The sequence below is a fragment of the Orcinus orca genome, chromosome 15, assembly GCF_937001465.1.
Source record: "Orcinus orca chromosome 15, mOrcOrc1.1, whole genome shotgun sequence".
NCBI lineage: Eukaryota > Metazoa > Chordata > Mammalia > Artiodactyla > Delphinidae > Orcinus > Orcinus orca.
Window position 1 is genome coordinate 13,445,795 of NC_064573.1, and position 22,437 is coordinate 13,468,231.

The following is a 22,437-nucleotide window of genomic DNA, read 5'->3' on the forward strand; positions in this document are numbered from 1 at the left end:
GCTGGAAGATTGACACTATCATTGCATCAATCTTCTTCCCCTTTCCATCTAGAAGATCTCTATCTGATCTTCTTTAATCACAATTCTGAATTTTGTATTTATCATCCCCTTGCTTATTAGGTAACTAGATCTTCATATTTGAATTAAAAGGGGGAAATCTAGTGGGGCTCCTAGTTAACTCCAAAGCAATTTTCTGGTTAATTGTTAACATAGGAACTCCCTGCTTTTTGTATATTCTGTAAAGGAGTGACAATGACACCGGTATGATGAGCAGCCTCTGGAAGCAATAGTCATTTCCTGAGAGCTGCTGACTTTGTGATCATGCTTCACGGGTAACCAGATGTAGTTGTTTCCTTCTTCTGGTCTTATACAGGCATTGCGAGCTCAGGGAACTTTCAAAACCCTTTCTTCTCATTCTTCTGCTCTTAAGTTGCATCTTTTTATCTGCTTCCCCTTGGGTGTCTGGGTCATCTATACTCAAACTTGAATCTGGGGCTTCTGGAAGGGTAGAGAGACTAAGTGTTTCAGGCCAGAAAATGTGGCAACTATAGAGCTGTACTAGCAGAAGCGTGTAAAGTGATTTGCATAATGTTTCCCAAGAAAATAGCAGAAGCATGGAAAGGCTTTTCCAGGGATACACAAAATCTCAGAGGTAAAGCGTCCACTTGGGACATATTTGCTGTAGAATTACTTCAGGGGCATATAGATCATGCAAATGCTGTTACGATCACTTTCAGTACAGACAAATACATTTTTTTCCACTTGGAGAGTTTTAAATTTCATTTCCCTTTTATCAAAGTAAAATTCTATGCACATGGTTTTTTTTGTTGTTGTGCAGATTTAATTAAAATGTGCGTTATTACCTCCTCTCCCACCCCCAATATGATTTCCTAGAGTCAACCACTTTGAACAGTTTTCATTTCTAGTTCTTCTGGTGACTACCTGGACATCTTTTTTTTTTTTTTTTAAGTTTTTAATTAATTAATTAATTATTTTGGGGGCTCTGTTGGGTCTTTGTTGCTGCTTGGGGGCTTTCTCTAGCTGTGGCAAGTGGAGACTACTCTTCGTTGCGGTGCATGGGCTTCTCGTTGCGGTGGCTTCTCTTGTTGCAGAGCACAGGCTCTAGAGCTCAGGCTTAGTAGTTGTGGCACATGGGCTTAGTTGCTCCGCGGCATATGGGATCTTCCTGGACCAGGGATTGAACCCATGTCCCTGTACTGGCAGGCAGATTCTTATCCACTGCGCCACCAGGGAAATCCCTGGACGTCTTTTAAAAATATGGTAGGTACTTCCTGACTTCTCAAAAATTGTTTATTCATTTATCCTTCTTGAACTTTGATATTATTTTATTTTTTCTAATGTCTGCATTTGCACACTCTCTGACTCATCCTGCTCCCCAAACACACAGGTTTCCTCCTGCCTGGATTTGTTGCATTTGTGGATCCCACTGCCTGGAATTCATTTCCTCCAGACATGCACATGTCCCATCTCCTCTAGTCTTTACTTAATCGTCACATCAATGAGACAGAGCTGGGGTTTAAATCCAGATAATCTGGCTCCAAAACCCCCACTCTTAATGTACTCTACAACCTCCAGTCAAGACTGATAATATTACATTTTGTGCTGTAATTACATTGACATCTTCCATGAGTGAATGCTTAAAGTCTGAAAACCAATCATCTGTTTTTACCCTGTGTGCTAGGTTTATTGTCCCTTTTTGCAGGTCCAAAGTCATGACTCTTTTGCCAATCAGAGGAGACTGTTCCTAGCCAACTCTTTTCTTTATGCCCAATTTCCTTTATTTCCCTTTCTGATCCTGGAGTCTGGTGATGTTGTGGTCAGTCAGAGCTGGTCTTTTCTCCACCAAAGTGTCCAGTGGTTGTCCCGTTCCCATTCTCTCTGCTGTTATGGATTTATCCTTTTATTACCATTTGACTGGGATCTTAACTGTAGTAGAAGGTGTGGCAGAAAGGGGCAGCGTGAATGACAGAAAGCAAATACTAGTGCTCAGTGTTCCAGCTTGACCTGGAAGCCCCAACAAAGGCATTCAAAAGGTACAGACTCCCAGTTAAAAGATAAGTAAGTGCTAGGGATGTAATGTACAACATGATAAATATAATTAACATTGTCATATGTTATATGGAAGTTGTTAAGAGAGCAACTGCATAAAGTGCTTAATTTATGGATCTCTAAAAGAAGCTGGAAGATAACTACTGATACACACCTGGTTCAGAGTTCATTGGATTAGACTATTGTTCAAATTTACATAAAATAAAGTAAAAAGACTTGGAAACCCAAGGCCAAAAGACTTGGAAAATAAGGCAAATTTCTATCATTCCTAATGATATTCTGAAAGGTCGTAAGTGTAGCTTTGATGAAGTTTTGGTGCATGGGGAAATATTTCCCAAAACTGTCTGACTTTTTTTTCCGTCAAGACCAGTTAGGGGGCTTCCCTGGTGGCGCAGTGGTTGAGAGTCCGCCTGCCGATGCAGGGGACACGGGTTCGTGCCCCAGTGCGGGAAGATCCCACATGCCGCGGAGCGGCCAGGCCCGTGAGCCATGACCGCTGAGCCTGCGCGTCCGGAGCCTGTGCTCCGCAATGGAAGAGGCCACAACAGTGAGAGGCCCGTGTACCGCAAAAAAAAAAAAAAAAAAGACCAGTTAGGATGGAAAAGATCTTACCTAAGACACAGATGGAACTGTAGGAACAAAAACCAGTGGATTAAAGAAAACCCTGCAGGCAACTGCAGAATTACATTTTGTAGCAAACACATTAAAGTAACTTCCAGTCCACATGTTTTAGCGAAAATGAATCTCCTCTGTGCCATCTTTGGAAATTCAAATTTAGTCCTTTTTCGAAGGGAAAAAAAGTTGCATAAATGCTAAGGGTGACTACTTCCTGATAAGCTCTATTCCCAAGCAGACAAGTGTACTGGAATTACTTTAGGAAGGTTGTCAGCTCTTCCTTGTTTTGGTCTAAATGAACTCCCTATATAAAAATGTTCCTGATTTAGACCTTGGCAGTTCCCAGTTTACAGGTGAATTGAGTTCCCCAAATTGGATTCTAATCCAGTTTTTAGGAAATAAGAATACATTTTTGCAGTGAAACAATGTTATAAATGATGGTTAGAGTCCCAGGTCAGCACACAAAACTCTGTTTAACTCCCAATGTTCCAAAAGGAGTATTCTAGACCACTGTTTTTCAAATTGAAAGCCAAAACTAACTAGTGGGTCATAAAAGCAATTTAGTGAGTGGTGACAGCCTTTATAAAAATAATGAAATAGAATAGAATGGATGAGAAAAGTACCAGAATGCATTGCATGAGGTAAGGGGAGGTACTATTTCATGGAATTTCTGTTTCAGATATGTGTGTCTATGTATATCCTGGGTAACAATGCAAATGTATTTCTCATTGTATGAGAAACACTGCAGTAGGCCAAGCCTGTTGCCACCAAGTAAAATGTCTTCCTGTAGGACATGTTCAGAATCACAGTTCTGGATGTCAGGATTCCATACCTGCAGAAACCTTGGGTTTCAGGTGATTCGAACCAACTCCTGTTAAGCAGGACATGGTTTATAGCAGTGTGGAAACATGTGTGCACACATGTAGGGTGTGTGTGTGTATACGTTTGTGTGTGTTTAGCTCTTGCATAAGAAGCTGTGGTGATTGGGGAAGGAGATGAAGAGTAGGAACAGTGTGTGCAGGTGGCATGGGAAGTTCTGACTGGGATTTTAGGGTGGGAGCTGGGAAACTTTTTGTGTAACTTCTGAGCTAAAAGTGAGTTTTACACTTTTGAAAAATTCTTTAAAAAACAGAAAAAGTGACAGAAACCATAGGTGGCATGAAAAGCCTAAAATATTAACTATCTAGCTATTTACAGAAAAAGTTTGCAGAATCCTTTTTTCTAGGGGAACAAGGAGCAAGTAATTATTAGGACTCAGTGAAAATAAGGACAACTCAAAGTGTACTCTAAGCACAAAGCCAGAAGGATGATGATAAACCCTCACCTAATGAAACTGCAAAGGATCAAGGGTAAGGGTAACTATTAAAAGCGCTCAGTGAGGAAAGACAGAGTACCCTGGAGGAAAGGACTGACAGCCGACTTCTCATCAACTACAATGGATCCCAGAAGCAAAGTGTTAGAACAAATACTTCGACCTGGAATTTTATGCCAGCTAAATTATCGTCCAAGATTGAAGGTCAAAGAAAGACATTTTCTGACATTAATTCCTCAATAAAATAACTATTAAAATAAGTATTCAGCAAGAACAAAAGAGACACCCCAGGGAAAGCAGGGGATGAATGAAATAATGGGGAATCCAGAAATTGTTAAAATGTGTCTGAAAATTTAACTATTGATTAAAAACTACTTAAAACGTTTTTTAAAAACAGGTAAAACTGTAAGACTAGAAAGCAATTATATGATGAAAGAGGGTGTTCAATGTTGAGGTATATTAAGGTTATTGTGGTTATTGGGAGGATGGTGGAAATTTTGAATAACTTTTGGCTATCTTAGGAAATTTTATGGTTAAATATATATTTTTTCAAAAATTAAAAAGTTGGAGCATAATTTTTAACTTCCAACTTGCTGGAGATGAAGAAAAGAAAGATGCTACAAAAACTGACAATAACAGAAAAAAGGAAATCAAAATGGCTGATAAACATGAAAAGATGCTTTCCCCAATCTGCTACCAGGAAAATGAAAATGAAAGTAACATTGTGACATCATTTCACTCACATCAGAAAGGGAAAAATTTTAAAAGTCTGACAGTGCCACGTATAGTGAGAATGTGAAGCGATAGGAAAGCTCGTGTATTACTGGTAGGAGTGTGAATTGTTACAACTACTTTGAGAGTAATTTGGGAATAACCAGTAAAGTGGAAGATGATTACAGCTCATGATTCACTTCTAAGGAACTCTCAGATTTGGGCCCAGGGACACAAGGACTAGAATGTTCACAGTAACATCACTTGTAAAGATATGAGCCTGGAGATCCATGAATGCAGATGGGTCCCCTGCAGAGGCACAATTTTATCAATATTATGGCCAGAAAAGAGCAGCCACCCGCTGGAGAAGAGGGAGGTCCTGTCAACACAAAATTCAAGGAAACAGTGACCCAAGATAAATACATTCAGAACCACCACGAGGTTCAAGACAGCTGTCCACCCTGGTGGTTAGAGATTTCTGTCAACTCAGCATGAAGAGATATTTTGTAATTAAATAAGAATTCATGGATGTAAAACATGTTGAAATTATAGACAATGTCTGCATATATAACATTATGTGCAAATATAGAACGTTACCTGTAATGTTCTTTTGGTCTTTTTCAGTAAATGCCTTTAATTCCGAAGCTTCGAGTTAAGAGTTAGAATCTCATTTAGGTGTGGTTTCTGTGGGAACTCCTGCACTGAACTGGACCATCTGATTATGATTTTGCTGCTTTGGCTGGGTGTGCCTTACAAGCTAAACACAGTCTGGGTTAAGATGCTGGTCACAAGTGAATGTTAAAGGTGATGCATTTCTCCAGGATACAGGTCTCTATCCAGTGACTCATTCCCATCCGTTCATTCACTCACCCATTCAACCCACAGTTACCAAATATTTACAACATGATAAAGAATACAGAGAAGACTTGAACAAGGTTCCTAATTTGGGGCACTCATAGTCCTGTGAGTGGGAAAGAAAAGAACACACAAATCATTGCAGTACAAGACAATGACTGCTGGAAAAACAATGACAGCCAGGTGCTCTGGGAGCTGCCGAACGTCCCCCAGAGTTTGGAATAACTGAATGGGTTCTTGAAGAATGAGCAAAAGGGGGTCCACGTTGTTTTTTGTTGTTATTGTTGTTTTGCCGTATTTGCATATGAAAAGCTATTCCCAATACTTTCACTTAGGGTTTCTCAACCGTGGCACTGTTACCATTGAGGGTCCAATACTTCTTTGTTGAGGGGGGACTGTTCCATGCATGGTACAGTGGTTAGCAGCATCCCTGGCCTCTACCCACTAGATGCCAGTAGCACCTTCCTCTTGTGTTGTAACAACCAAAAATGTCTCCAAACATTGCCAAATGTCTCTGGAGCGTGGGCACAAAATTTCCTCCCCACCCCTGTTGCGAACCACTACTTTAACTGACGTTGTTTCTGCTGTTCTTTTTCACTTGTTTTTGCCCTAGCATCTCTGTGCATTGTCCAATTAGAGAAATGATTTTTTTTTAATTCACCTCACACTGTACCTCAGTTTCCCTTTATTTCACTTTCCACTGGACTGGGCTAAACTGAGGTTCTGTTTTGTACTATTCTTAAGACTTTCCCTTTAATTCATCTCTCTGTTCTCTAAGGGTAAGTCCCTTATGGTTTCCTAAGGGGTTTGACCTTGTCCCCTCGATCACAAAATCTGAAGCTTTATCATAGTTACTCTCTGTTTTTTGTTTGTTTTGTTTTTGTTTTTTCTGCTCACCTTTAGGAACATATTTCTCAATTCTTTTCTAACTTTATTTTCTCTTGTGTCTACTCTTCCGTTTACCATAGCTGGAAGGGGCTATTTATTCTGCGTGTATTGTTTTAGAAAGCGATTGCTTGTAGCCAAAGTACTGCTATATTATTTACAATAATAGTCAAGACATGGAAACAACCTAAGTGTCTATTAATGAATGGATAAAGAAATGTGGCATATATATATATATATATATATATGTATATATATATACACACACACACACACACACACAATGGAAAATTACTCAGCCACAAAAAGGAGTGAAATCCTGCCATTTGTAACAACACAGATGAAACTTGAGGACATTATACTATGTGAAATAAGTCAGACAGAGAAAGACAAACACTGCATCTCACTTATATGTGGAATCTAAAACAAACAAACAAACTCACAGAAACAGAGTAGATTTCTGGTTGCCAGAGGTAGCAGGTGGGAGAAATGGATGAAGGTGATCAAAGGGTACAAACTTCCAGATATAAGATAAATAAGTTCTGGACATCTGATGTATGGTATGATGTCTATAGTTAACAATATTGCACTGTATACTTGAAAGTTACTGAAAGAGTGGATCTTGAAAGTCCTCAACACACACACACACACACACACACTGGTCACTCTGCGAGTGATGAGTATATTAACTAACTTATTGTGATAATAACTTTGTCATATATATATGTATCAAATGATCACATTGTACACCTTACCTACACAATGTTATATGTCAAAATATCTCAGTAAAGCTGGAAAAAGTGTGTTCTAAATTTTTTTAAAGTACAAAGGAAGAAGAATGTAAAAAAACTCATAAAAATTTGAGCAGTTATTATATATGGGTAGTGAGATTATGAAAAATTATTTGCTTTGTTTTACTCTTAAGAGTCTCCTAAATTTCTCCAAAATGTTACTTATAAAAATATATTTAAGAATCAATACATTAGGGCTTCCCTGATGGCACAGTGGTTAAGGATCCGCCTGCCAATGCAGGGGACACAGGTTCGAGCCCTGGTCCGGGAAGATCCCACATGCCACTAAGCAAATAAGCCTGTGTGCCACAACTACAGAGCCTGTGCTCTAAAGCCCACGAGCCACAACTACTGAGCCTGTGTGCCACAACTACTGAAGCCCGCGAACCTAGAGCCAGTGCTCCATAACAAGAGAAGCCACCACGATGAGAAGCCCGCGCACCGCAGCGAAGAGCAGCCTCCACTTGCTGCAACTAGAGAAAGCCCGGACGCAGCAATGAAGACCCAACACAGCCAAAAATAAATAAATTAATTAAAAAAAAAAAAGTCAACGCATTAAAAGAAAAAAACACACAATCAATAAAACCAAGTACTGCTATAAAAACTTCCCCACTAGGGACAAGCCCCTTTCCCTGGCCCAGTATATTTCCCTCTGAACTTCTCTTTTCCCACAATTGCTGGGCCAGAGAAAAAAATGGCCATATTTAATATGCAAATGCCACAGGTCCCCCCTCCAGTGGCAGCTGTCCCAGCAGAAAAGCCCTTTCTGGCCCCATTAAATTGTTTGGCTCCTTTCCTTCTCACAATGTGTAGATTACTTTTGTGCTTCCAAAAATCCTTATGAAAACACCCTCAGTCCTGGATAACAAAAAGGTCAACACAACTGGTCATTTTGGCAGATTCTATAGGCCTGCTTTTAACGTTCAAATACTCCTGACGAAAAGAGCATCCTTCAGTTGAGTAAATACACAAATTATTACTTTAAGAACCTAGGCATCACATCAAGAGCAATCTATTCATTTTTACATCAGCAGTTCTCAACTTTAGCAGACATCAACGTCACCTGGAGGCCTTGCCAAAACCCAGTCTCCACTAGGTCCCATGCACAGCGTTTCTGATTCAGTCCGTTTGGGGTGGGGGCAGGGAATTTGCATTTGTAGCAAGTTCCCAGGTGTTGCTTCTGCTGGTGTGGCTGGTTTGGGGACCACACTTTGAAAAATCACTGTTTCAGATTTTGCTGGCTGTCAGCCACTTTGTGGTTTAGATGTCCTTTTAAAAAATGACCTCTTTTATTTCATCTCCTTGGAATTTAAATGCTGGTTTTAGGGTTAAGAACTGGTAGATCCTGCTGTTTGCAACCCATGTTCTGTCCTGTGAAAAGATATAATACTGTCCATATGGAATCCATCCATCACTTGCCTCCTTCTCCCTGGACCTTGAGTGTTGAGCTCATAGGATTTTGATGTCAGGTTGTTGAGATACAGAGTTACCAACAAAAGCCTCAAAGATTGCCACTGTATCTTTTTTAGCATCAAAGATTGCCACTGTATCTTTTTAGCATCAAAGATTGCTACTGTATCTTTTGAAGCAAAGATTGCTACTGTACCGTTTTTAGTGTAGAAGATTGCTACTTTATCTGTTTTCTGATCTGCAGTAGAGAATTTGGGCTTCTCCTTTGGACATGTGCCAAAGGTAATTTTTAAATTAAATATAGAAATTATTATGCACACGCATGCATACACACACACACACACACAAACACTGACAATGGAAAAGAAAAACACTGCTCAGGGCTGGAATAGGGGTCCAGGGCATTAAATTGTAATTAACTGATTCTCTTGTCTGGTTTTATTTCTGACTTATTTAGGACTTTGCTCCATCAAGTGGATGTTCTTATTCTAAGGTTTGCCTTATTTTAAAGTCAGTTTTTTCCTTTTCCTTTTTTTAGAACGGTGAATTAGAGTCATCATGTCAGTGGCAGGAATAGCCACTGAACAATTCCTTTAATGGGGAAACACAAAAGAAAAGAGATACCAGTATTTTCTTCAATTAGTTATTATTGAAATCTTTTTCTGATGTTTAACTCTCCTTCTAAAAGACTATATTAGGATTCAAATGGAATTAACCTGATATTCTTTTATGAAAATATCTAGACTAACAATACTTAGAGAAACCTGGAAGGAAGAAAATCCTGATATCTGCTTAAAACACTGGACTTTTGGATAAGTTCTCCTGAGGGCAGCAGAAGAAAAAGCATAAGTGACCTTTCAACCAGTCTTCTAAATCTCTTTGAGGAAATTTCTATAGAGCCCTCTGGACAAAGATGGACCACTTACCAAAACTCCCTCTTCTCAATCTGTTTCCTGTGCTTCCAGCTCCACAAAGGAGTGCCTGCTAAGTGTTCTTCTATCCATCCCTTGTATCTCTGTTCTTCTTTCCCAAACTCTTCTCCTTTCTTATTTTCTTACCCACAGCCCTCTCTTCTGTTCTTAGCCCTCCAGAAAGCCCCTGGAGATAAGCTAACAATAATGCGTGTCTTCCCAAAGGAGAGATATACAGTAAGGAAAGGAGAAAGTTTGGGTATGTGGGGAGGTGGGTGGGGAGTGGGGGTTAGAACTTAAGAAGGGAAGGAGCATAATAACCCCAAAGTGGAAATAACCCAAATTCCACCACCAGATGGATGGATAAACAAATACTGGAATACATCAACACACAGTGGACTATTACTCAGCCATAAAAAGAATGAAGTCCTGATACATACCTGTATCAGGTATGTACATGTACCTGATGTACATGTATCATGTACATGGATGAACTCAAAAACCTTTGCTAAGTGAAAGAAGCCGGACACAAAAGTCACATATTTCATTATGCCACTTACATGAAAAATCCGGAATAAGTACATCCGTCGAGACAGAATAAAGCTTGGTGGTTGCCAGAGACTGGAGGGAGAGGAGATAGGAGAGTGACAGTTTCCTGGGTGTGGGGATTTACTTTGAAGGGTTGGAAATGTTTTGGAACTAGATAGAGGTTATGGCTGTACAGCATTGAAAATGTTCTAAACGTCACTGTATTGTTAACTTTAAAATGGTAAATTTTGTTACATGAATTTCACCTCCATAAATTAAATTTTTTTAAAAGAGCATTATTCATCAACATTTCAAACTCTACTTCTCTTAGATTTTACATCTGCCTTCATTAGCCTTCATTAGCCTTCATTAGCCTTACATCTGCCTACATTAGCCTTCACATCTGCCTTTCTCCTTAATTGTATTCCAAAGAAAGTTCTACCTTTAATTTAGATACTAAAGCAAGGAGAGGTCCTGGATTGACCTCTAAATCTAAGTATTATATCAGTCTTCAATAAAATAGCCCTAATAACAATGGGAATAATAAAGTCACCCTGTGAGTCAGTGATAGAACTGGGAATGGATCCCAAGAAGCATTACCTTTTAGTCTCTTCTGAATTCTGTTGGTATCTCTCCATGTCCCTGAAACTCCTGACATAATTGAAGATGACTTGTCAATGATGTCATTCCCCCAACCAGAAGAGACAGCGCAAAGGAGCCTTGAACGTAGGCTACACATCGCCATGTCCTCTGGAGGCTGCTGCTTTCAGATTCAATTTTGCCCTTGGCAAAATTGTGAAGCAACATAAAGTTTGTCTGGCCTGCTCTTAACTCACGCCTTTCTATATGCTATGAGCCTCTCTGGGGCCCTCCTCTTTATCCGTTAGACATCTAGAGAGAACTTTCTACTCATTCATCCCTCCATTTCTTCTTATTCCATCTGCACCAGTATTTAGAAAAGGGGTTGACATCATTTCTTCCCTGTGAGTAAATTTTATATCTAAAGTTGCTGGAGATATCACTGGACATTTTTGCAGGGTTGCTGGTGTCCCCACGATCTTTTGTCAGTTGTTAGGTCCAACTGCATGGTGTGCTTCAGGAAGAAGAACACAGGGGTAATTCACTACTGCAGATCACTGTCAAGTTTGTTTGAAGTCTAGGTACCACAGAGGAGAAGTAGTGAAATATAGTCAGGGCAGCCTAGCAAGTAAACTGACTTTCAAAAGATTGTAGACAATTCTAAGTATGTAAAAGTGATTAGGATTCTAACTTGAGCTTTGCCCAGAGGCAAACTGCTGGGTTCCTACAGCTAAAAAAATCAAAGAGAACAGTTGACTCAGTGGTCCAGTTTGGACTAGATCCGTTTTAACTCAAAAATAGTTTACCCTCAGAGAGTTTATGAGTCATTTCTATATTCTCCTCCCCACACCACAGGGTATCCACCTGTAATAACATGAACCCACATTATCCCTGTTTATCCAGATCACAAAGATGGAGCACCAGTTGATGGGCAGCTAAACTATAATCAGAAAAATAATACATCTGTGCTTGCAAATAATTCGTTGTTAGCCCCTCACTTTGTTAGCACAACCTCTTTTTGCAGCTTCATTCATTTTTATCTAGTTTCAAGAAAGCATACCTCATTTTTTGATTGTTCATTATCACCATGTTTCTAAGGGAGCCCCAACTTTCTAGGAACACAAGGTGCTGTTAGTGTTAGATGATCCAGTTAGTGAGTGTTGTGGACTGCTGGTCAACCAAGATGTCCGTGGGGGCTTGTCAGCTGTCGGGTATCTCTTGGGGACTTCAGCTTGCTCTGAGCACTGCCCATTGCCGTCTGTCAGGTCACAACCAGGCGCCAAAGAACTGGAAGTTTGAGCAAAACTATTTAGACCTACATGTTACTCCTAATTTTCATGAGTTTTAAATGAAGACTGATAAAATATGCAAAAATATTTTACAAAGTAGTGCAAAAAAAACCTTTTCAGAATCTTTATTCTTTCAACAAGACTTATAACATTCTTCTATACCTTTTCGTAACATTTTGGTTTTCTGGGCTTTCATAAAATATTTGGCATTAATTTTTTAAAATCCTCTTTGGGGGTGGGGACTACATTCCCCCCCGCCCCTGCTTATATTCAATATTTATTTTTCCATTTGGAGTTCAGTTCTTTTGGGGGAAGTTCCTTGATCTGTGTTTGGGAAAATTACTTTTGGGGCTGATGCCAAAACTCTGGGTGACTTTGAAATCCAGACAACACCAAACTAAACACAGTCATAGCCTTTCTGCTGCTGTTTGCGCAAGTGTCAGCTACATTCAGAGCCTCTGGACAGGCCCAGGGAATCTTTGGAAATTAGATTGTTCCCAGTGAGTAAATTAACTCAATACTGTACAAATAAAATCAACATGCTTTTGATTACACTAGCATGGACATTTGTAAATACTCTTTAAAATTTTCAAAATAGCATGGGCTAAAGAGGTAAAGTAAGTTATTATTTTAAAATCTTTTATCAACACCATTTCAGGAGATGTTAGGGGTCACGCTGAGTGATAACAGTTTTGGATAGATAACTTTTGTAAATTTTTTTTGTTAGGCTGATTGCCTGATACAGCCAAGGGGTGCTGTGGGGATGGGGCTCAAAATGACTTACTTTGGAAAAGTTCAGCTCCTCTTCCAGTTCCTAAGATGTTATTTAGAGAACTGGTTGAGAAGATTTACCCATGACATTGGTAAATGGAAAAAAGATTGAATGGACCACCCTTTCTTCACCTGCTAAACCAGACCCTCTATTTACCTAATATTTGTCCCTACCTGCCTGCACTCTGTAATGTAGATGGTGCTGTTATTCTCCCCTAACACTCAAATCTTTAGCATAGTTAAATCCTGAGAAGGTAAAATAACTCCTGGATTCGATGGGAGGCAATGACACAGTCAGGTTTTCAGGGCGTGTCTGTGTGTCTACAGTTTTCTCCACATTTCTGAGCTGTGGTCACCAGTGATTTTGTATTTAGTTATATGCCTGGTATATTAGTTATCTATTGCTGCATATCGAATGGTCCCCTACATTTAGCAGCTTAAAATAATAGCACACATTTATTATTTCACACAGTTTTTGTGGATTAGAAGCAGCTTAGCTGGTGGTTTTGGCTCAGGATCTCTCATGAGGTTGCAGTCAAGATATTGACCAGGGCTGCCGTTATCTGAAGGCTTGACTGAGATGGAGAATCAGAACGTGGCAGAGTCAGAAAAGTTAACACTTACCTGATCCAGTTCCCTCCTTTTGTAACAAGGAACTACTGTTCTTCACAAGACCAATCTAAGATAGTTCTTAGGCAAGTTCCCTATGTTAACCCATGCCTCAAAGTGAGATCATGGGATCAAAGTAAGGGCCTTTGGAAATTTCTTTTAGTGACTTGGTTACTAAGATACAGAAGGTCGAGAGTATAAGAGTCATCTTTACACTGCTTCCCTCCTTATTTTAGGGCTTTGCTATCTGCAGTATTGCACATCCCCCTGTACACCTAGGCCCCTGTGGTTGTATGAATGAATGAACAGAATATCTGTTTTGAATAAGGAGATGGGAAAATTGCTTAGAGTCTTTGATGCCAGGAGTGCAGAGATGGTGAATGACTAGAGGGAGGTTGGGGACACTTTATTTCTCAGGTCAGCCCAGTGTATGTTCCTTCCTCTAATTTGGTGGGGTGTGGGTCATGTCAGGCATTGGAGGGGTAAATGGACCAAACCTCTCCTACTCAAATCCACCCTTCCTCAGGCCCTCGCTGTCAGATTTCCAAACCAGCTGTCTTCTCTCAAAAGGACCCACGGAATGCCCTGTTCCTTACTCCCATGGCTGATCCTGTGAGCATAACTTCCAGCAAGGTCAACCAAATGGAAACAGAAGTCATTGCTTTAGGCTTGAATCATTAGTGAGTGGAAAACTAAAAGATAAACAATTACATTTCTTGAGAAGATGGAGCAAGAGCAAAGAATCCAAACTAAAAGTTCCTTTGAGGCTTTCTTTTTTAGAAAGGTATTTATTTTAGAACTGCCTTTCCCCTCAGTCTCCATTCTGTAATTATACATATTAACACAGCACCAAACGCCAACATAGCTCACCTCATAGAAAAACAGCAGCTCTTCTCATCACAGTTCTAATCTACTGAATAATGAAGAACGTAGATAACTCACGTTCTAAGTTAATCCCAGAGAAGTTTAAGGCAGTGTTGTTCTAGGCAAGGAGAGATAAAATTGCTAGTATGGATGATGTATACCTGAAATTAATTAACCTGGTCTCCCCTTCAATATCTAAGCTCTACAGATATTTTCTACCATATTTTGTTGGTGTTTTCCCATCCATTTGGACATGAGCCAGAGGTAACCCCTCTCATAAAGAACATTGAAAATATGACTTGAAATAATGCAGACTTGCATCATTTATAGCTGTTTGGCAAAGTGGTTTGAAAAATGTGAGCACTTGAATATTTCAAACTGTTGGCAATAATAGGATCTTCTGTTTCCAGGAACACTGTCTGGTTTCCTATCTTGTTCTGCTTAAATTATACCAGATACTAGCAATATTTCTAAGAGTGTTTCCTAAAGTGGGGTCTGAGATGGTCATGTGTGCGTGTGAGAGAAAGAGAGAGACAGAGAGACAGCAAAAGAGACAGAGGGTGAACGTTGATTGCAGCCCCTGAGGGAACTCTTAGAGGCAATTGGCACTACTGCCAGAGCACCAAAGACTGGAGTGGCAGAATTAGGTGAGTGTTGGCTGAAAAGTCAGAAAATCTCTTAGGAACACAAAGCAGCCGTTGAACAGAGGTTAAGGAATATTGTCTAACAATAAAGGGAAGGAAACATTCTTACTAAAAACAATAGGGGTCCCAGACAATCTGCTTGGTGGTCAAGAGTTCATGCAGAAAGAAGTTGGAGAATGTCACTTCTCAGAAGACAGGCCATTGGCTCAGTGTGGAAGGTGACCCGGCAGGTGCTTCCCAAGGCTGTGGCCCTGCGCTGTGACACCCCCATCCTACACCCCCGCCCCGGCCAATTTCAGGAGAATGTCTAAGGAGTCCTTCATAGCAAGGGGTGCAAACACCTTGTAGGTTTCCTCTAATCCAGCTGGACCAAAAGGAAGCCCTGAGAAACATAGATAAGCTGATTAAATGCGGTCGCATTCCTGATAGGAATTTGCACTGAGGAATAAAAGCACAAAAGCTAAACGAAGTGAAAAGATCCAGGCGTGTGTTTCGGAACCAAGAGAGGGAGCGTATCAATGTAAGTTGTTGCTCGCCACCAACATACTAGTAAAAGATGAAGATGACAGTACTTACCTCATCCAGAAAAAGAAAAAAAAAGACTCTGTACAAGATGATATTCCCTTTTGTATTATTAGGGAACTGATTTGTGAATATCATTTTTATCTTTCCATGGGGTTTTTAAGGACTTTATAAAAGTAAACATGTCACGAAAAGATGTTTCCAAATATTTGATTTATAAGCCACCTATTGTGCCAGAGGCCCTGATCCCCGTGACTTTTCTCACCATGGACAATGAGACTTGAAGAATGCGAACAGTTATCTCTGTGCCAAAGTGCCAGTTCTTCGTGGACCGAATGCATCACACAAGAGAGGATGGTGCCAAAACCAAAGGTGGACTCCAACAGGCGCTGTGAGCTGCCCTGTAGCTGAGGAGCCGATTCCCGATGACAGCTAAGCAGGTTTATAGTCTGCAGACGGACCTTGAGGGGTGAGAAAGGAAGCCTCAAAGCTCCTGAGAAGCTGGAAGGCGAAGAGAAACTGCCTCCTGAGCCTCCCAGGGGAGACGTGGAATGGGGAGGGGACCTCAGAGCAGCCCTCACAGGCCTCCCGGGGCAACACAAGGCACTGGGCCAAGACTCAGGTGAGCTGTGGGTGGAGTTCACCTGCATGCCCATGTGGATATGTGCAAGCTCACCATTTACAATATGTCAACAACAGAGAGTGAATATTTCTAGGCGGTGTGAGTGAAGATACAGTCGTCTCTCCGTATCTTGGGGGTTAGGTGACAGGACCCCGCAGGAACCAAAATCCAAGGATGATCAAGTCCCTTGTATAACATGATGTAATATGTGCATATAAACTACACACATCCTCCCATATACTTTAAATCATCCCTAGGTTACTTATGATGCCTAATACAGTGTAAATCCATGTAAATAGTTACTGGGCGTGGAAAATTAAAATGTTTTGCTTTTTGGAATTTTCTGGAATTAAAAAAAACTGCATTTCTGCTCCACAGTTGGTTTAATCTGCAGATTAGGAGCCTGTGGATACAAAGGCCAACTGTAATTACAGCCAGTCAGGCCATTCAACATGTAGGCAGGTTATTTCCACCCAATACCTCTCCCCTGGTACCAGCTGCCCCAAACTCTGACTGCTTTTCATTCCTCTAAACACTTTGAGTCTCTAAAAGCTGGAACACGTATTTATCTTTCTGTTCCATAATGGTTCTCATGATGGTAGCAGTGGGCCAGAGCTGTCAACTTGCAAGAATAACAATTTTTTGGATCCAGGGCTGGTATCGTTTTGGAAGAGGACAGTGGGAATGCATTCTACATTTCTAACAATTGCTTTAAAATGAAGTTTTCAAAAGTGGAGAATTGTTTGTATTTAAGAGATAGCCTCGGGGCAGTAGAAGGAGCCTGGTTTTGCTGAGACTGGCAAGAAGGTGCAGCAGGGATGATTCATGGGGCCAGGGATGAAAATCCTGCCGACCTCCTGTGTCTGGTGAGCTCATGGTGACAAGGCTTCTAGCTCAGGAGTGGGATTTGCTTAAACTCTTAGGAAGAGGTGAGGGAAAATCCCATGAGGCTGGGCTAGGTGGAGATGCAAATTGAGTTCTCTTACAGTGAACTGACTTAACCCCGGGTTATAAGCAGCCCACACTTTGATTTTTTTGTTTTGTTTTGTTTTGTTTTTTTGCGGTATGTGGGCCTCTCACTGTTGCGGCCTCTCCCGTTGCGGAGCACAGGCTCCGGATGCACAGGCTCAGCGGCCATGGCTTACTAGCCCAGCCGCTCCGCGGCATGTGGGACCTTCCCGGACCGGGGCACGAACCCGTGTCCCCTGCATTGGCAGGTGGACTCTCAACCACTGCGCCACCAGGGAAGCCCCACACTTTGATTTTAATAAGCTTGAGGGTTGGTACATCTTAGTAGTGAGCAGAATTTAAAGAAAATGAAACCAACTCATAAGTTTTAGTTCATTTGTTGTATAGCAGAAAGCACCCCGATTAGTGATGGGAATAGCAGTAGGTAATGTCTTGGAACCAACTGACAAGTTAAAAAAAGGAATTGGGAATCAGACTAGTTCTCCAGCCTACATTTTAGCTGATAGCATTTTGGTCTCTCTCTTCACAGAACAATGAGCGGGTTCTTCTCTGATCAAGAAAGAAGGTGACTGGACTTTCAAGGCAGCGCCACCCCCAAGCGGTGGAGTGCAGCCTTCCTTTATGAGATGGGCTAGCTCATCTTCAGAGCCGTTGAGGATATTATAATTAACACACCTGCAAAGACTTTCGGGCCTTCACTATGAGAGAATGTCCTGGGGGAACTCGGCAGCCATTTTTTAGTAAAAATAAGTATTCATGTGTGTCCAAGAAATGCCCCCGTGTCTACCATATTTAACCATACACAGCAGAAATGATAAATGTCCTGAGTCCTCACAGTTCCTTGCGTAACAGGTAAATGCGCGAAGAATTGACTTGTGGCATTGAAGGAGAATCCAAAGCACAGAACCATCGAGGGCTTTGGTGAATGCAACGTAACCAACGTCTGTGGAATGCCAGTGACAGGGCCGATCACCATAGAACTATCTAGAATGGGCATTGCCGAACCATTCCAGAGTGTTTATCTTCAGGCACCTTGAGGCCCATACTGAGGAATCCTGAGCTTCTGGTAGGATCAGCGCCCCTTCAGGCATCCTTGGAGTCACAGTATGTAATATTCCTAATAGTGCTTGACAGGGTGGGTGACAGGGAAGTCATGAGTATGAAGCCACAGTACTTGGTAAAACTTAAGAAATAATAACATGAATGGGAAATTCAAGCCCTGGAAATGCTTTCTCAGACACGAATTTACTAAATGTCCTTGGCTTTTGTTTTTTTCACCTGTGAAATGAGAATATAATTCTGCTCTGACTTTCAAAGATGCCATATGGGCTGACAAACTAATGCAAATCATGTTTGTAAATATAAAACTTTGATATAAATAAGAAATAATATGCTTTACCCTGCGTAGCCTGTGAACAAAATTAACGTGAATGCAGAAAGCTATTTTATTTAAGTGGTTAAAAATGAGTAGCATTTCCTTTATGTTTCGGTTTTAATTTAAACTTGGGGCTTTAAAAGAGCAAACCCCTGACTGAGCATAGACAAGGATGATGATTTGGAGAGAAAAATATGATTTTGAAACTCATGCTCAGTGTCAGAAGCTTGAAGGCACACATCAGGTTTCAGAGAAGATTGTGTGGTTTCCAAAGAGTGAAAATGCAGAGATTTCCTTTGTTACTGGTCCATGGTATGAGACAAAAATAAAACATAGGTGATTATTTCTCTCAGATCTCAAAGATGTTGCAAGGGATCTTGCCAATAGAAAGACACTGATGGAAAAATTCCTCTGCTCCCATTTAAAAATGTCGCCCCATTATAGTGAAAATCTATAATGGTGCTTATCCTACAATGTAGTTTTGCTTCTAAGCTTGGCAAAGAACATCTTCAAATTTACCTCTCTTCTGTTTAAGTATCCCAATCCCAATGCCTAATGGGCTCATAGCATCCCCGCACTCTGTGTTTGCATAGACTGAACTTCAATAACTGAAAATGCAAATCAAATTGTAGAACGTGAGTCACTGCCCTGGCTGGGTGGGCTTGATGGGGAGAAGCCGTTTGCTATCAGCACACCGGGGGCCAAGCGGGGGGAGCTGAGGTCTGGTTCTGGTCATGATTTGGCTCAAGGGGTTTGCACTCCTGTTCTGCTTCAGGTCCCAACGTGCTCATTGACTCATGAACTGGGCACCAATAAGCACATGGGTATTAAGATTAACAAAAGAAATTGAATTGAATAAAACAGACAACAAAGTGGGTGGGGACGCTCCAGGGGACGCTGCAGAGTCAGAGATGTGAGTGGTCTGCAGGTCAGATTGCACCAGGCTGGTGCATTTGTTTCTAAATAAGAATGGTGAGAGGGACGGAGTTTGCGGGGAGATGCCAGACCAGGTCCATCATCTTGAGGGCAATCACACTGCAGTGTTTTGGTCACAAGGGGGAACAAATACTGTGCAGGTGGGTGAGCATACCGAGAATTGTGCACCCCGGCTGCATCCCAGCATTTCTATATAGGGGAAAATACGGGTGGTTGTTCATTAAAGAACAGCAGGACAACCACCCTACTGTGAGGGGCAACAAGAAACATTGGGTCATATTGGGCCTATTCAGTGAGAGGAGGAAAGGGGTCTGACAGTTGCTCTCAGTGGTAGAGAGTGGTCTTAGCCCCAGCTTTAGAGCTCAAGTGTGTAGGTACAGGGTTTTTCCAAACTTTAAAAAAATTGAGGCATAATTTATATACAGTGTCTTAGTCCATTTGGGCTGCCACAACAAATACCACAGACTTGGTGGCTTATAAACGACAGAAATTTATGGTTTACAGTTCTGGATGCTGGGAAGTCCAAAATCAAGGTGCCATCATGGTCATGTTCTGGCGAAACCCTCTTCCTGGTTCATAGCCATCACCTTCTCCCTGTGTCCTTACAGTGTGGAAGGGGTGAGGCAACTCTGTGGGGTCTCTTTTATAAGGGCACCAATCCCATTCATGAGGGCTCCACCCTAAGGACCCAACCACCTCCCAAATGCCCCACCTCCTAATACCATCACCTTTGTGGGTTAGGATTTCAGCATAAGAATTTGAGGGGGACACAAATGTTCAGCCCATAGCAAACAGCAGAGTTACATGCAGTAAAATTGTTGCATTTTTGCATATGCACATCCCCCTGTAAACAAGCGCCATTTCTTTTACCCCAGGACCCCTGGCCAATAAGGCCACTGAGAGGCAGCCTCTTCCTGATTTCTATCATCATAGATTAATTTTGCCCGTTCTTGAGCTACATATAAATGGAATCTTAACAGTATAGACTCACTGTGTCTGCCTTTTTCACTCAACGTTAGTTATTTGAGATTCATCTTCGTTGGAGGCATTGGTAGGTAGCAATTTGAAGAACATGCTTTTCCCTTCCTTCTGTACTTATTTCACTTCAACTGGGATTGCTGTTAAGTGAGAAGAGGGCAGGTGTCATAATATGTAAATTCTTTAAACTAAGAAAGAAGTTCTGTATAAAAATACCTTGTACCCAGCATGGTACAGGGGACACCGCAATCCCATGCCATGGCACAGCAGCTAAGCAAACGCTCTTGACTTTGCCTAGTTTTTACTGTGCGTGCTTCTCTGCTTCCCACTGCGGTATAAGCATTTCCTCCAGCCTTGCGAAGGTGGCCTTTTTTTCCCAAAGAGCCACAGAACTGCTATTGCCTAAATCACAAGGTGGTTAAGGCTGTGATTGAAATTTCGGAGACAGTGTTCAATGTCACCTTTGATGATCTAAAATTGCACACAGGTAGACTGGAGATCCTCCATAATAGCGCACAGAGGCTCATTTGGGGATTATGGGCTCGCAGGGTCTTGCTGCAGTCGGCTGATGTTATTAAACTTTAAGGACCCCTCTGAGAAGGATGTTTGGCTCCGAATAACAGTGTTCTCAGGGAGATTGTGACCTGGTGACCTCACACAATTGAATTTTTCATTTTATAGAGAATCTGAAGCTCCTTGCCATTAAGCTGACCAAGAATAGCAGTGCAGTTTTTTCTTTTCTGCTTTAGCACATTCCTGGGGATTGGGGGCTGTGCTTTCTGAGCATAACTGGGACAAGAGCTTATGGAGATGTAGTGAGATGAGGGATGCACAGAGCGACGTTCACAGATGCTGCAGTGAGAAATGCTGGGTCCCTTAGCAAGTTGCACTAAGGGTCCCCTGACATTTGGTAACAGTAAAATAAACAGATCTCCTTTTGTGTAGTCCTGCCCCTGCAGACCAAAGAGCTAATTAAACCTCAGCTGAGGTGAGCTGTGTGCTCCCTTTGGAGTGACCACTCAAGCCTGTGGCTTCAGTGTCTCTGGGAGGTGAGAAGGAGGTAGGGGTCAAAGCAGCCCCTTCTTCTGATCAACATTTCGAGGCCTCATGAAAAAAATGCCCCAAATGAGAGAGAAACCGTCATCTATGGGGGCACCTGATTATGAAAATGTGGGGATTTTCCTCAAGTTTGGATAAACCAACAAACAAAAACATTTAGAAAGAAGAAATGAGAAAAAGTTAACTTGCAAAAAGGTAAAGGGAATCAGACATCAAAAAGACTGACCCTCCAAATAAAGACCCCAATAAAGGGGGAAAACCACAGGTTATAAATTGGTCAAACATATTCTTGTGTTCATGGTGGAAAGCAGTAACTTTCTCACACGATCATCATATCCACTGATCAATACATTGGTATTATGAAAGTCAGGCACTAAGCTATATTTTGCTTGGGAGTTCAGGTTTGTAGGAGTGCCCCTATCATTTCTGGTTTGTGTCAAGGTGCAAATCCTCTTTTCTTCTTGTTTCCTGATTGTGGTATGTTGTATCCTTAATCATGATGGAAGCAGAGCAAACTATCAGTTTTGCTTCAGGAGTCCATGCTTTGTTCAACTTCCTGCCCCTAAGGTATGGATTAGACCGCATAAGATGCTCAGTGATTTTCTGTTTCACTGTCATTAATATGATGTTTTATTTTAGTGGATGAGTTTTGTTTTCTTTTTTTTTGGCTGTGCCTTGCGGCTTGTAGGATCTTAGTTTCCCAACGAGGGACTGAACCTGGGCCACGGCAGTGAGAGCACGGAGTCCTAACCACTGGACCGCCAGGTAATTCCTAGGGTTGTCTTATTTTCATAGGCGTAACTAATGTTTAATACACAAAGACCCTCTTGTTGTACATTCAAAAGAACAAGAGCAACATGATATTAAGGCTTAAGAGTTACTTCTATCTGGAGGTCTTGTAAAGCCCCTAGGGGTATAAATTTTATGTCTCAGAAGTATTTTAATTTCCTTGTCAGTTTGTCCACTGAGATCAGGACCCAAGAAGCCTCAAATTCATTTCTACTGGGCTTTATCTGCAGCACCTTTAAGTTTTGGATGTAAGGATTAGCCAGGGCTCTCCAGAGAAACAGAACCAATAGGAGATTGATAGATAGACATACAAATGATAAATAGATTGATGATAGATAAGATG

General features: G+C 41.3%; 1 long non-coding RNA gene across 1 annotated transcript in view; it reads left to right on the forward strand.

Moving 5' to 3' along the window:
- The first annotated feature begins 22,006 nt into the window (after positions 1-22,006).
- The window catches only part of LOC125961256 (uncharacterized), a 37,445-nt gene continuing 37,014 nt past the window's right edge, over positions 22,007-22,437 (forward strand). The window contains exon 1 of the long non-coding RNA XR_007471706.1: positions 22,007-22,070. This is a non-coding gene — a long non-coding RNA (uncharacterized LOC125961256). The remainder of the gene's footprint in view (positions 22,071-22,437) is intronic.